The 14,733-nt window shown below is 38.0% G+C and overlaps 1 protein-coding gene across 7 annotated transcripts in view; it reads left to right on the forward strand.

Moving 5' to 3' along the window:
* SIPA1L1 (signal induced proliferation associated 1 like 1) overlaps nucleotides 1-14,733 on the forward strand; it is a 375,846-nt gene that overhangs the window by 86,221 nt on the left and 274,892 nt on the right. For 6 of the 7 annotated variants that reach the window (XM_036842740.1, XM_036842743.1, XM_036842745.1 and 3 more), the window contains one exon: nucleotides 708-774. The gene's annotated coding sequence lies outside the window, so the exon portion shown is untranslated. Of the gene's footprint in view, nucleotides 1-707; nucleotides 775-7,539; nucleotides 7,678-14,733 lie in introns of all 7 variants that reach the window. The other variant, XM_036842742.1, reaches the window with a different exon arrangement.

The following is a 14,733-nucleotide window of genomic DNA, read 5'->3' on the forward strand; positions in this document are numbered from 1 at the left end:
TCACAGGAAATGTTTTATGGTTATAGTAGAGTTTTTATATATAGCCTATCTGAAATGACCAGTGTGAGAATTGTAGAATTTCTAAATCGTCAGAATGTTTGGTTGCTTTGGAACAGGCTTTCTCAGTCTCACTGCTATTGACATTTTGGGCTGGAGAAGTCTTTGTACTGTCCTGTGCCTTGTAGGATATTTAGCAGTGTTCCTGGCTTCTACCCATTAAATTCCAGTAGTATAACCCCTTCCTCTGTTGTGACAACCAAAAATATCTTCAGACATTGCAAGATGTCCCCCTGGGGTATAGAATTGCCCCCTGTGGAGAACCACTGGTTGGGAACAGTGGTTCCCACAGGCAGGTGATAGACCAGCTACATCAAAATCACCTTATTGGGGCACTTCTTACTCATATTGGTTCCTGGGTTTCTCCCCAGACTTTCTGATCAGATCATGTGGAGAGAAACGTGATCTTCCAGACTGAACAGTCAGGTTTAGGAATTTGTTGTATAAGTGGGAGTGGCTGTTGGTTGGCTTAAATTTAAGCGTGTGTTGAACTGCACATAAAGAGATTACAAATTAAAGAGGGTTTTAGAGGTAAAGTATGACATTTCACAATTATGATTTGATTTGTAGCTATGATTTTTTCCCCTTTATTACTATTTTCAGAATTTGAAAATAATCTTATACTAAAGTTCATAATTATTTTACTCTAGGTTTTGCGAGAATACCTCAAGTTGGACTCGGAAGCAAGATTTACCACCAACTTTGAAGTGGAATCAGGTGAGTTGGTAGATAAGTCACAAAGGCTCGTCGAACTCCTGTGTTCATTCCTAGAAGACCTGCCACTCACAGCAGACTTTTGATTTAGTAAATTTGGATTCTATATTTTTTCCCCACTGGTGTTTCCTTGTTTGTTGTTCTACTGCTGAGAGGCAGAAATGGGGAAGAGGGGAGACTCCTGTGCCGTTTTTAGTCATTGATTTCTGAATTCAGCATTTTCATTGTTACAGTAAACACTTAAGATATTTTTCTGGCAACTTAATAATAAAAATAGTTTTGTTACATATGTCTATTTTCATTCCATAATAATTGCATTTCAGAACATCTTCTATGTGTTTCTTAAAATTTGATGGGAGGTTGTACCCCAACCCATGTTCTGAATAAGAGCCTTGTTAACCCTGATGCATTAATGTATAATTTGGAATACCAAGTGTATCCTGAAAAATTGAGAGATGGCTGGATGATCTGATTGATTGACATTTGCCATTGATTTAAGTGATTGCTCTTGGTTACTGCTAGGTAGAGACCCAGTTCTGTCCTGTGCCTATCCCAGGGTTTTAGTGGATATTTCTCAAACATTTGACTCAGTTGTCAAACGACATTCTCATTGAACAAAATAACAGTTTAATTCGATTGAAAGAGACTTTTCTACAGACTGAAATGCTATAATATGCTAAGCTCCTAAATTCAGATAGAAAAGTGGTTTGGGGTTATGTAGGTTTCTTTGGTTTTGGTACTTTGTACTTAACCTTCTTTTCAGCCAGATGCTGAAACAAAGAGTTTGGGAATTTTTTATCGCCTGCTTTGTCAGAAGCAGAAACAAATTGCCTAAGGAGCCAGCTCTTCCGGAGAGCTGCATTCTATAAAGGACAGTCAAGGTTATCTGAGCATCTCACCTCTGTAAACCTGTGTGCAGAGCTGAGGGCTTCTTTTCAGACTCCCGCTGGGTAATTGGAGCACTGATTTCAAAGTGGCTTGCTATTTCTGATCTTCCTTGAATTTCAGTAAGAGAAATTGGGGAATGATTATCTCTGAAAATGTTTTTAAAGTACATTAGGACACTTTCCTGTTAGCATTGATTTGACCATTCCCGGAGTCATTCTTTAAAAGAGGTAGGAATCCAAGAAAGATTTCTAGATCTCTGTAATTTTTAGCCATTTGAAGAGCCTAAGTTTTCTTATTAGCAACACAACTGAAAAACTACCCTTGAGAATGCAGCACTTTGCAACCATCAAAAAATTGCTGAGTGGTGAAGCAAACAGCCTGCAGGGTTGCTCAATGTAGGTAGCTGTAGCTCAGGTACTTTGCGAAGGACGAAAAAATCGGTGCATGTTATTGAGTGCCCTCTGGTTTTCACCTCTATCTTGGAAGTTGTTTTCCAAGATTTACTTTTTTTTTCTCTCCTCAGTACCTGTATACTATTGAAATGTGCACCTTCAGTGCACTCCCTGTATGTCTTAAGGTATTTTTAAACACTCTTAAATAAGGGTCATCTCCTGGTTGGTACACTTGAATATGACAGTTCTTAGCAGAAGTGTTAAGTTCTAGGGTTACTATGAAGGCCAAGCCTGTTTAGCTTTTATGTTGGAGCAGCTACATCTTGTCTTTTAAATTGAGTTTAATAACCTGAACGCCTGGGCACTTAGATCACTTCTTTTAATGGTGGTAATATCTGATGATGCTGGTACAGTACATCTGTTAGGTGAGGTGGGAGAGTCTTCTCTTATGCATTCATGCACGCTGGCTCCACTGGGGCAACAGAGGGTAAGAAGCCATGAATGCAACAGTTCTCCACACCTACTGGTGGCATGACTCTTGGCTTTTCTAAATCGATTCTTCTTTCCTAACTTCTCTCTATTTAAGGAATATCCAAAACAATTCCCTTCCTTCAAAAGAAAACAAAAATCCAAAAAGACAAAAAAAAACCCATAAAGCCGAAACCCACAAAACCTTGTATTTTATATGTAGTCCTATGTGTATCTTATTGAATGCATCATTCTTATACTTTTTAATTTATTTATGTTTTGAGTAGTGTTGTTCTAGAATATAAAACTGAACTGAGAAAGTATACTTTTTTCCTTCCCTTAACAATTTTAAAAAATTGCTATATTCTTTCTAAACACCCAACGAGAAACAGAGTGATATTAATTGAAAATGATCTCTGACTAAATTATGTGCTTTAGCTTTAACTTTAAGACATTTGAATAATTTTCTCAAGTATATTTTTCTTTGGATTTTCCCATTTTTGTATAGACAATTAGGTACTCATAGGTGAGTGAGATATTACTTAAATTTTTCCCTTGTTTCAGTTTGGTTATTGCATTCCAGGCTTCTGCTTTTCATGGGAGAGTAACTGAGGAAATTTTAAAAAGCTCTTCACTTCTTTTTTTTCTTGAAAATAAAATAAAAAAGAATAACACTAGTCACATTTACTTAAGACTAATAGCTTGCAGGTGTAATACACAAAAGTAAAGACATCCTTTTTGTTGTTTTATGGGAAGTCCCAACCATTTAGTAAGTGTAAAAAGAGAGGAAAAAAAATGTATGTCATTGCATTCTCCTAGACTTTTCTTGGTGTTATATAGAGTGGTAGCAAGAAACCTAATAATCTAATGCCTTACATTGGCCATCCAGATGATAGAACGTCTATAGCAGATTCACAAATCAGTTAAGAAATGTAAGCTTGGAAAACATTTTCTCCCTGGCTGTCCATCCTGTAGAACTCCCTCTTATCCACTGATGCACCCTACCCCTTTTCTCATTTTTCTTACAAATTATGTCTTCCTTAAAACATGCGAGAACAGCTGTTTATATCCAATAGTTTCCTCTTTAAACATAGCCCAGTGACAAAGACAGTAGATTAACTAATAACAGGAGTTTGAATATATTAACTCTTAGAAGAAAAAAGCTCAAATGTTGACCTTGAGTAGACTTGTTAGATTCTGTGGGTCAACCTGAATTAGAGTTTCACAGTGGCACTGAGGGTACAAAAGGGAGGCAACTTTTTCAGATAAATAATAGTTGAAATTTTATATTTTGTTTTTTCTAAACTTTTACTTTATATTATAGTTGATTTACAATGTTGTGTTAGCTTCAGGTGTACAGCAAAGTGATTCAGTTACACATATACATATATCTGTTCTTTTTCAAATTCTTTTCCCATTTAGGTTATTGCAGAATATTGAGTTCCCTGTGTTATACAGTAGGTCCTTGTTGGTTATCTATTTTAAATACGGTAGTGTGTGTATGTCAATCCCAAACTCCCAAGGTATCCCTCCCCCACACCTTTCCCCTTTGGTAACCGTAAGTTTGTTTTCTAAGTCTGTGAGTCTGTTTGCATTTTATAAATAAGTTCATTTGTATCATTTTTAAGATTTTTTCAGATAAATACAAGTTGAAATTTTATTAACTAAAAGCTGACTATAATGTAATATGAAAATATTAAAAATTTAGAGTAGCAAAGGGATGATTGCAGAGTTTTCCTTTTGTCTTTCGCCATGACTAATTTGACTTGAATTTGGCATGCCTGGGGGTCACTTCAGCATTATTTCATTGTGCTTATTTATTATTCAAAGCTTCTTCTTTGTTCTTAAAAAAAAAAAACATTTTAACAGACTGTAGAACTGTACTGTGACCCCTGCACATTTGCTAATGCTATCATCACCTTTCTCTTTTCAGTGAGAACAACTTATTCTCACCGAATTCTTACCTTTATCTTCTTCAGAACCTAAGAGTACAGCTGTCCCCATCAAATAGAGCGTTGCCTCTTCTAAATTCATTGGTGACAAATAGAACACATGGGAATAGGAATTAAGTTGTCTTTGGAGGAGCGTCTTGTTTCTTAGTACCTGCTCATATTTTGAGGGCCCTGAATTTGTATGGATATGATTCTTTCTAACGATACCATGTTACCCACTTTCTTGACTGTCCCATAAATTTAAAATTTGCTGTTAGGAGTAGATTTGAACTTCTAAAGTAAGGAATCAGAAAATAGAGAAGCAAGAACATGAACTGTGTTTGAGTGTGGGTGGAGGGCAGGGTGGGGATTGTGCATCGCTCTGCCTCCCCTACCTGCCTTGAAAACCTGGGTGGGTGAAAGCATTTTTGAACACCTGGCTTCTGGGAGCAGATCACAGGATGGAATGAGAGGTGAAACTTGGGGAGAGCTAGCACCTGCCAGTTCTTCATGATACACTGGTGTTTCTCAAAGGCCTTGGGAAACTCTTAGTGGTGGGGGTTTTGCTTTAAAACCTGAGCTTTGTTTTAATGTTTGTCAATACCTAAGAATATTTTAGACATAAAAGGAACTTGTAAATGTCTTCACTAGTATTTGAGTGGCTTTCGTCAAAATCATGCAAGCAAAATTCGGGTCATGTGGTGGGTGAAGTCTTATGTGTAGGGGTGTCCAGTATGCCGTGTTTTGGGGGTCTTGGTACTCCTTCTCCTGGGAGGAGGGCTTTATTGTGTCTTTTTGGAAAAGACTTTTTTTTTTAGTTGACATGTTTGTTTCTTTCTTTCTTTATTTATTTTTGGCTACATTGGGTCTTCTTTGCTGTGCACGGGCTTTCTCTAGTTGCAGTGAGCTGGGGCTACTCTTTGTTGTGGTGCGCAGGCTTCTCATCGTGGTGGCTTCTCTTGTTGCGGAGCATGTGCTCTAGGTGTGCGGGCTTCAGTAATTGTGGCGCGTGGGCTCAGTAGTTGTGGCTCATGGGCTCTAGAGCGCAGGCTCAGTAGTTGTGACGCGTGGGCCCCAGAGAGTGTGGGCTTCAGTAGTTGTGATGCATGGGCTTAGTTGCTCCGTGGCATGTGGGATCTTCCCGGACCAGGGATCGAACCCATGTCCCCTGCATTTGCAGGCAGATTCTTAACCACTGTGCCACCAGGGAAGTCCCTGGAAATGACTTTTAAGCAAGACCCTAGGCTTGAGGAAAGCTACTGTTCACATCTGCACAGAAGATGCCAGAGTTTCTAGTGAGTCTATGAGAGTTGTGGGTGTACAGCCCTTCCAGATAACATCAGCCTTTTCAGAGCAGGGGATGTTTCTCAAACCATTGTTTGTCTCCGCACATGGCTAGCTCTGTGTTCTTCCTGTAATGGTTTCCTTAATGAAAATGGACTGATCAGTGCTCTGGAGGAGTCTTCAGTAGCTAAATAATGAATGGTTGCTCAAGAACTAATAGACTTTGATTTTTTTTTTTTCAAGGAGTCATTAAAAAAAAAGTCTAACTCAGTTCAGTAACTGACCCCTTTCTGCTACTGACTGATGTTTTTTTTTCCCCAGTCAATTGGAAAATAAATGGTTTGAGAAATTGTCTAGGTAACATTTGATGGGTATAGGGACCTCTGGGCATGTTCTAACCATAAAGCTTTTGTAGTTACAAGCAGTAGGATATTCTACTGCTATTGCCGCTTGTTTCTTCCCTGGATTTATTAGTGGAAAAGTTAATTCAATTAAGTATATAACTATTTAACTCCAGTTATTTAGAGAGCTTTTTGCTTAGTGTTGACAGGAATGGAAATACAAAAAAGAAATGCCCCTTATTTTTCTAAAGGGGGAAATAAGACATAATTAAAAATTGTCATACTAAGTGATCAAATGTAATTAGGCCTTTAGTGGAAGTACAAGTAAAATGTATTGAGGTGTCTGTAGAGGGAGAATTAAATCCATGGAGGTGGCATCATTGGAACTGGGCATTGAAAGACCCATCCATCCATCCATCCATCCACTAAAAGAGTAACATTTATTTCTTCAAACAACCAAAGTAATTCATATTTATTGTGTAAAATGTGGATGTTCCTAAAAGGCACAGACGTCAAAGTAAAAATCATCAAATTCCTACAAGATCACCCAGTCTCTACCACCCAGGGATAACTAGCCCTACAAGCATTTTCACTTTTTATTTGTGAGGTTTTTCAAACATGCACAAAAATAGAATAGCACAGCAATCCCCCATGTTCCCATCAGTCTAGCTTCAACAAGTACAGACATCTTGCCTTTCTTGTTCCATCCATCTTCTTCCTGTTTTGATTGTTTAAAAAAATTTTTTTTTGAGTTTTAAAGCACAGCCCAGATATTATACCATTTAACCAAAATACTTCAGTAAGAATTTTAAACAGATAATGACTTCAAAAATAGTCACAATGTCATTACCCTTAAGGAAATTAATGATTATTGTTTAATATTATTTACTTCTAGTTTGTCCTGGTGTCCATGTTCACTTCCTTTGTCTCAAAATTGTCGTTTTACAGTTTGTTGGAATCAGGATCCTAGCCTGATGAATGCATTGCGTTTGTCTCTTTCAAGACTTTCTTAATCTGTAACATTTTCCTTCTCTCCTTTTTTTCATGTAATTTATTGTAGGAGAAATTGGGTCATTTGCTTTTTAGGATTGCTAATATTTTAATAGTTTTCTTTCATTTTTGTCCTTCTACGTGACCATGTATATGTTTTAAAAGCAAAATTGGGATCATCCTTTGCATGCTGTTTTATAAGATGTTTTTAACACATGATATAAGGAGGACAGTTTGTTATTATTTACTCTTCTATGATTAGTTTTTCTTTTCTGTTAAATCTTATGGCATTATAGTAACTAAAAATGAGAAAGATGCGTTTGATTGTATTTAAAGTAAATCTTACATTGATTATATGTAGTATTATAAAAACGAGTTGGTTATTTTCCCCCTCTCTCCCTCCCTCCTTCCCTCCCCCCGCCCCATTCCTCCCTCCCTCCCTCACTGCCTTCCTTTCTTCCTTCTTCACTCTAGGACTTCTTACAGATAGACATAGTATTGGCAATGCAGTTGCCTGGATCGAGAGCCATTTTATTTTCCCTGAAGAATGGAGCTATGGATGGGTGTATAAATGAGAGCCTGGCTGATGATGGTTCACTCCTCGCTGAGGAGGTAAATGGTGCCCATGCAAGGCCCTGATTTTTCTGGAGAGTCCCTGCAAGAAGGGAACCCTCCTTGTTATTGTTACTGTAAGCTGACCTTTATTAAAAAGTTGTTTGCATTCTCCCATAAACATTGGCCACTGGTGGGAAAGGATTCTTAGTGGTTAAAGGGAGCGCTAACTGTTTTAATTTAGTGATGTTAACATAATCTTGACGTTTCTATATTAGGTCCTCTTTCAGTTGCTGTCAAGTTTTTAGCCTGGAAAAAAGAATATGTGTGCAAGCTCCCGCCAATAATAATTCGTTATACCAGCTTGAAGCTTCATGTGGCCATTTAAGTCGACAGTCTTCTGTTCTTCATCAGATAAAACCCCAGCTTCATTTGTGATGTTCTGGTTGCTCCTGGTAGTTTGTCTTCTTTTACGTATGATTAGATTTTAATTTAGCAGTGGTTGCAGGGATATCTGTATTTCACCTTATTCTGTAATCCTGTCATTTGGTAACCCAGTAACATCCTTGCAAGATGTCTTTTTTAATTAATTTTTTAATAAAAGTAATAAATGAGTTTATAAGATTTACTCCCTGTCTCCTCTTGCTGGTTCCCCTGTTCTCCAGAGGCAAACACTTTGTTGATTTGGTATTTATAATATAAACGTATTGTATTTTGTGTTTAAAACTTCACGTAATTGGTGGTGTATTGAATATCACTATTTTTTTTGTCATTCAGGAACATGGTTTGGAGGTCTGTCCATGCTAGTTGATATAAATCTAGTTCATCCTTTTTAACTGCTGCCTAATGTTATGTAGACTAGTCATGGGAATATACCATAGTTTTTCTGCCATTTTCCCATTGCTGATCTTCTAGGTTGTTTCCGATAGCTTCCAATTACAAAGAAAGCTGCAAAGAATATCCTTGTCCTTGGTTCTGTGTACGTGGGCATATGTTTCTCTAGGCAGTTGTCAGGTCATGGGATATTGTAATAGATACTCCCAAATTGTTTTACCAGAGTGACTCCCATCAACAGAGAGAATTTAATATATAGAAGTGTTCTTTAATTCCACATATTTATCTAGAGAAATGGGATGTAGCTGGGGCTAAATTTGAAGAACTGACTTATTTACAAATAAGTAGACCTCATTAACTTATAATATTTGGCTGTGAAGTTTTTTTTTTTTTTTTAAGGCTAGTTTTATTTATTGGGCTCTATTTTGCTACCAGATGTGAATTTATTTATATGTATGGAATTCTGCAATTAAATAATGACAAGTACATTGTCATAATTGCTGTTGAGCTTTTGTATAGAAATAACAGCTTGTTTTAGAATCTGTGCATTGGTGGTAAAGCTGGGTGTGAGGGCTGTCTTCTGTGCTTCTGAGGACGGAAGGCCCCTTCAGTTAACTGCTCACCTCTGTTCTAACGGCTAAGGAATGTGCTGAACGTTCAGGGTAACACCTACCTCATTATGGACACCGCAGGCAGAGGGAATACATAATTAAATGAGAGCCACTGCTGTCACAGGAAGACATACCATGCTTTGTCCTTTGGTTTCCCTTAAAGGACTTCTTAGAGGACACTCTTCAAAGTAAAGGATGGTCTATACCCCTTTGCTTTCCTTTGTCTAGCATGACAGGGAAGACAGATACAGTTCCTTATTCCTTTGCTCTCTTAAGAAAAGAATATAACCATTATTTTATCGGTTGATTATGTTCAGGAGCTCAGATTTTTGAAGTCAGTCTTAATATGATGCCCCTTCTTTCTCCACAGTAGTTATCGTGCATTTTTTTTTTTTTTAAATTTTTTGGCTGCATTGGGTCTTCTTTGCTGTGCGCAGGCTTTCTCTAGTTGCAGTGAGCGAGGGCTACTCTTCGTTGCGGTGGGCGGGCTTCTCGTTGCGGTGGCTTCTCTTGCTGCAGAGCATGGGCTCCAGGCACACGGGCTTCAGTAGTTGCGGCACCTGGGCTCAGTAGTTGCAGCACGTGGGCCCTAGAGCACACAGGCTTCAGTAATTGCGGTGCATGGGCTCAGTAGTTGTGGCTTGTGGGCTCTAGAGCGCAGGCTCAGTAGTTGTGGCACACAGGCTTAGCTGCTCTGCGGCATGTGGGATCTTCCTGGACCAGGGATTGAACCTGTGTCCCCTGCATTGGCAGGCGGATTCTTAACTACTGCGCCACCAGGGAAGTCCTCGTGCATTTTCTTTTTAACATCTAAAATCTTCTACCTGGAGGCCTCATCGGCATGCTGAGCCTCGCTGTTTTCATCTGTCAATGGGCTCCCAAGCCATGTACTTCGCAGGGTTGTAAGGTGTTCATTGCCTGTGTGGTGCCTCCCAGGAAGCGAGCTGTCCAAGTCATGTGGGCCACCCTTCCCCTGTAACAGACGAGGAAACCGAGGTTCAGAGCGTGAAGTGACATGTATTCTCCACTTTTGGTTTGTCTTAATAACTAAAATAAATCTCTGCCACACATTACGTCACATTGCATCTCTGCTTCTTGAGAAAGCACAGTGGTAGCTTCTGTGTGCATCTTTCTCCTTGCCTGACGTTTCCTTTTCTTCTCTCTACCTGTCAGTCACCTTTCTCTCCTTGGAAACATGTTCAAGTTCCTTTCCTCAGGGAGGCTGTTCTGGCTAATCCGGCAGATGGATATTATTTCATATTCTCATCCCCTCAGATGTGTCTTTTCACTGTGGACATTTGAACTCATTTGTATGTTTCTTGGAAAACTCTTCTCTCTCCCTATATTATTTAGAAAGGACCTATACCATAAAATGCTGGTTATTTAGGGGAAAAGAACTACTTTAGAAGAAAACCACATTTGTTAGCAATGCAATGTTATTTCTGTGTTTTGAAAGGGAAAATTTCAATGGACAGAGATAAGCTCTTAATATGCACTGTACCATGCTTTTAGCATGTTCGCTGCTACTCACAGACCTCTGTTCTGCCTTTTACAGAATCACCTTTCAAACCAGTAGGTTCGAACTAAGGATTGTGTTAAATAAACAAGAACAAAACTCTCCACTGATCACTCATGTATCTCTGCCTGTGGATGAGTTTGCCTGTGACTTTCCCCCAGTGTTCCCCTCTTTTTTCTGTGCTGTGAAAAGTGGTAAACAAAATAAAAATATCAAGTAGCAATATGCACTCCTAAAGATAGCTTGCAGAAGAAGTTATATGTGGACTAACCAGTACATAGAAGATCACATGAAAGCCAAGTGAGAAGCTTTTATAATCTTAAACATGAACAAATGCACAATTCAGTGAATGTTTCACTGTACAGCGTACACATTTCAATTTCATTTCAACATACAGTTGGATGAATCATTTTCTCAATCACTTGAGAACTGCTTATATATGGCACCAGTTTGTAATCAAATATCATTTTGTTTTTGTGTTAGGCCACTCTGGAAATAGGGTAGTAATGTGGGGACCAAATGCGTGTGTTGATGTGTGTGTCTGTGTAAAAAGACTGCAGGGTCTTAGTTTATATTTGGGGTGTGAAGGAAAAAAAGTCTGATAGATCTGGAAGGAGGCTTAACTGTCATCTGTACATTTTGTAGATGAAAAATAGGTATTCACAGAGATCAGTGTTTGCCCCAGGTTATATTGCTTTATGGTGTTGGTGCTCGGGCTTAGGGCTCTGAGCTGGTGGAAATGGGACGGCACTATTAATGCTTTTGCGACAGATTCAGTGGTATTTCTTTACCCATTCAGGGGCCTCAGAATATTTCCTAAGTCATTTGTCTTTTGTATTTTGAATATGTTTTTAATTAATTTTTATTGGAGTATAGTTGCTTTACAATGTTGTGTTAGTTTCTACTGTACAGCAAAGTGAATCAGCTGTACGTATACATATATCCCCTCCTTTTTTTGGATTTCCTTCCCATTCAGGTCACCACAGAGCATTGAGTAGAGTTCCCTGAGCTATACAGTAGGTTCCATTAGTTATCTATTTTATACATAGTATCAATAGTGTATATATGTCAATCCCAATCTCCTAATTCATCCCACCTCCCCCTTCCCCCCTTGGTGTCCATACGTTGGTTCTCTACATCTGTGTCTCTATTTCTGCTTTGCAAATAAGTTCATCTATACTATTTTTCTAGATTCCACATATGTGCATTAATATGATACTTGTTTTTCTCCTTCTGACTTAACTTCACTCTGTATGACAATCTCTAGGTCCATCCACGTCTCTACAAATGACCCAATATTGTTTCTTTTTATGGCTGAGTAATATTCCATTGTATATATATATATATATATATATATATATATATATATCACATCTTCTTTATCCATTCATCTGTCAATGGATATTTAGGTTGTTTCTATGTCTTGGCTATTGTAAATAGTGCTGCTATGAACATAGGGGTGCATGTATCTTTCAAATTATAGTTTTGTCTGGATATAAGGGGATTGCTGAATCATATAGCAACTCTATTTTTAGTTTTTTGAGGAACCTCCATACTGTTTTCCATAGTGGCTGTGCCAAATCTTATCAGCAGTGTAAGAGGGTTCCCTTTTTTCCACACCCTCTCCACCATTTGTTGTTTGTAGACTTTTTAATGATGGCCATTCTGTCTGGTGTGAGGTGGTACCTCATTGTAGTTTTGACTTGCATTTCTCTAATAATTAGTGATGTTGAGCAGCTTTTCATGTGCCTGTTGGCCATCTGTATGTCTTCTTTGGAGAAATGTCTATTTAGGTCTTCTGCTCTTTGGACATTCTTAAGCATGCTGCCCACAAGTTTTTTTCCTGAAGAGACATCATAGAAAACCAAAACTTTGTCTAAATTGGAGTTTTAGCATTTTATTCTATTGTTAAATACGTGATTTTTCTTTGAAAAGCATTTTAATGGCCTTTGTGGAAAAACTTTTTGAAAATCCAAGGCAGTTGCAAAATGTCACCTTTTCAAGTGTTGATGTTAAGTTAATTATGCCTAGCTTCTACCATAAGGACTTCATCTTACTTGTCTTTATAGTTCCTGCAGCTCTAGCACAGAGCAAAATGTTTAGGAAGTGAGGTTGGAGGGTCGTTTATCTAAAATACTTCTATGTTCCTACCCAAATCGTCAGTGAGAAGTACTTCACCCATCTCTGCCCCTCGCTTCTCTCTTCCGTGTCATTGTGAACTAAGGATCAGAGGAAACCCCTAGAAGAATTGTTTGGCTATTTGAAATACAAAATTTCTTACTAATCAAAAATTGGAGCATCGAACCAGAACATAATAATTTTGGCTCTCATTTGTTAAACTCTTACCATGTGGCAAATGTTCTCCAGGTTCTTTGAGAACAGAGCTGAGTTGGCATGGCCTCTATCTTTAAGTACCTAAAACCTAGCGGGTGAGGCAGGTGTGTGTTTAGGTGCAATAATGGAAGTATATTAGAAGTGTTGAAGCAATACACGTACCCTTGGTGTTTCTTGTTAGCAGTATGTGGAAGGATATGAATACCATGAACGATGGAAGTAATTAGGTTTTTTAAAATTAAATCTTATGTTTTGAATAGCTAATATATACCCATAGAGTAAAATCCAAAAGGTTATGCAGTGAAACTAAACTGTGTAGATTTTATTCGGATTTCACAGTTTTTCTGCTGATGCCCTTTTTCTCTTCAAGGATCCAATCCAGAAATGTCAGATTACATTTAGTATATATACTTTTTAAAATTTATTTTTACACAAATTGTAGCATACTGTACCGTGCTTTCACTCTTTCATTCCAGTTTATGATTGTACTTTATTATCCAGTCTCTTAATAGTGGACTTTATGTTGTTTCTGATCTTTTGATATTGTTAACAGTGCCTCTATGGCTTGTCCTTGAACTTTTAAGTGTGCAGGTTTATATAGAGGAGTTTCTGGGTTAAAGAATATGTATCCTAAAACTGGTGTAGCCACTGTGGAAAACAGTATGGAGGTTCCTCAAAAAGTTGAAAATAGAACTAGCGTATGATCCAGCAATTCCACTTAGGGGTATCTATCTGAAGAAAGCAAAAACACTAATTTGAAAAGATACGTATGCACCCCTGTGTTCATTGCAACATTATTTTCATTAGCTAAGATATGGAAATAACCAAAGTGTCCATCTGTAGATGAATGGATAAAGAAGATATGGTATAGATACACAACGGACTATTTGCCATAAAAAAGATGAAATGCTGCCATTTGCCCTACCATGGATGGACCTGGAGGGCATTGTGCTAAGTGAAATAATTCAGACAGAGAAAGACAAGTACCCCATGGTTTCACTTATATGTGGAATCTAAAAAACAAAACAAACAGAAAAACCAAAACAAAGTCCAGACTCATAGATACAGAGAACAGATTGGTAGTTGCCAGAGGGGAGGGGATTTGGGTTGGGTAAATTAGGTGAAGGAGATCAAGAGGTACAAACTTCTATGTATAAAATAAGTCATGGGGATGTAATGTACAGCATGGGGATGCAGTCAATAATACCGTATTAACTTTGTATGGTGACAGATGGTAACTAAACCCATTGTGGGGATCATCTCACAATATATACAAGTGTCGAACGACTATATTGTACATATGCAACTAGTATAATATTGTATGTGAAATATATGCTTCAATTAAAAGAAAAAAAGAAGCAAAAGCCATTCAGCTAAAAAGGGGCTCTGCCAAGATTAGAAAAAAAAAAAAAAAGCATGACCATCTGCCATACATTTATGCTCTTCTGGTATGGTAATTGTTTCTCCCACTAAAAACCCCCACACCAAGAATATGTATCTTCACATCTTTGATAAGTATTGTTAAACTGTCCTCCACAGACACTGTACAGATTTACACTCCCACCAGCAATGTATGCCTTTCTCTTCCCACTTGCCAGTAGTGTGTGAATAAACCTTTGATCCTTGTCCGTTTCATAGCTGAAGAAAGGAATCTTCTTGTGGCTTTCCTGTGCGTTTCTCTCATAAATGAGGTTGCACATACTGTTGGGTGTTTAAGAGCGGTTTTTCTTTCTGTGAATTGACTCTTGTGATCTTTTGCCCATTTATCTAATGAGATAAGAGGTTAGCACTTTGTGATAGGAGCTGCTGATTTATTTTCCT

The sequence above is a fragment of the Balaenoptera musculus genome, chromosome 2, assembly GCF_009873245.2.
Source record: "Balaenoptera musculus isolate JJ_BM4_2016_0621 chromosome 2, mBalMus1.pri.v3, whole genome shotgun sequence".
In the NCBI taxonomy this organism is placed as follows: Eukaryota; Metazoa; Chordata; class Mammalia; order Artiodactyla; family Balaenopteridae; genus Balaenoptera; species Balaenoptera musculus.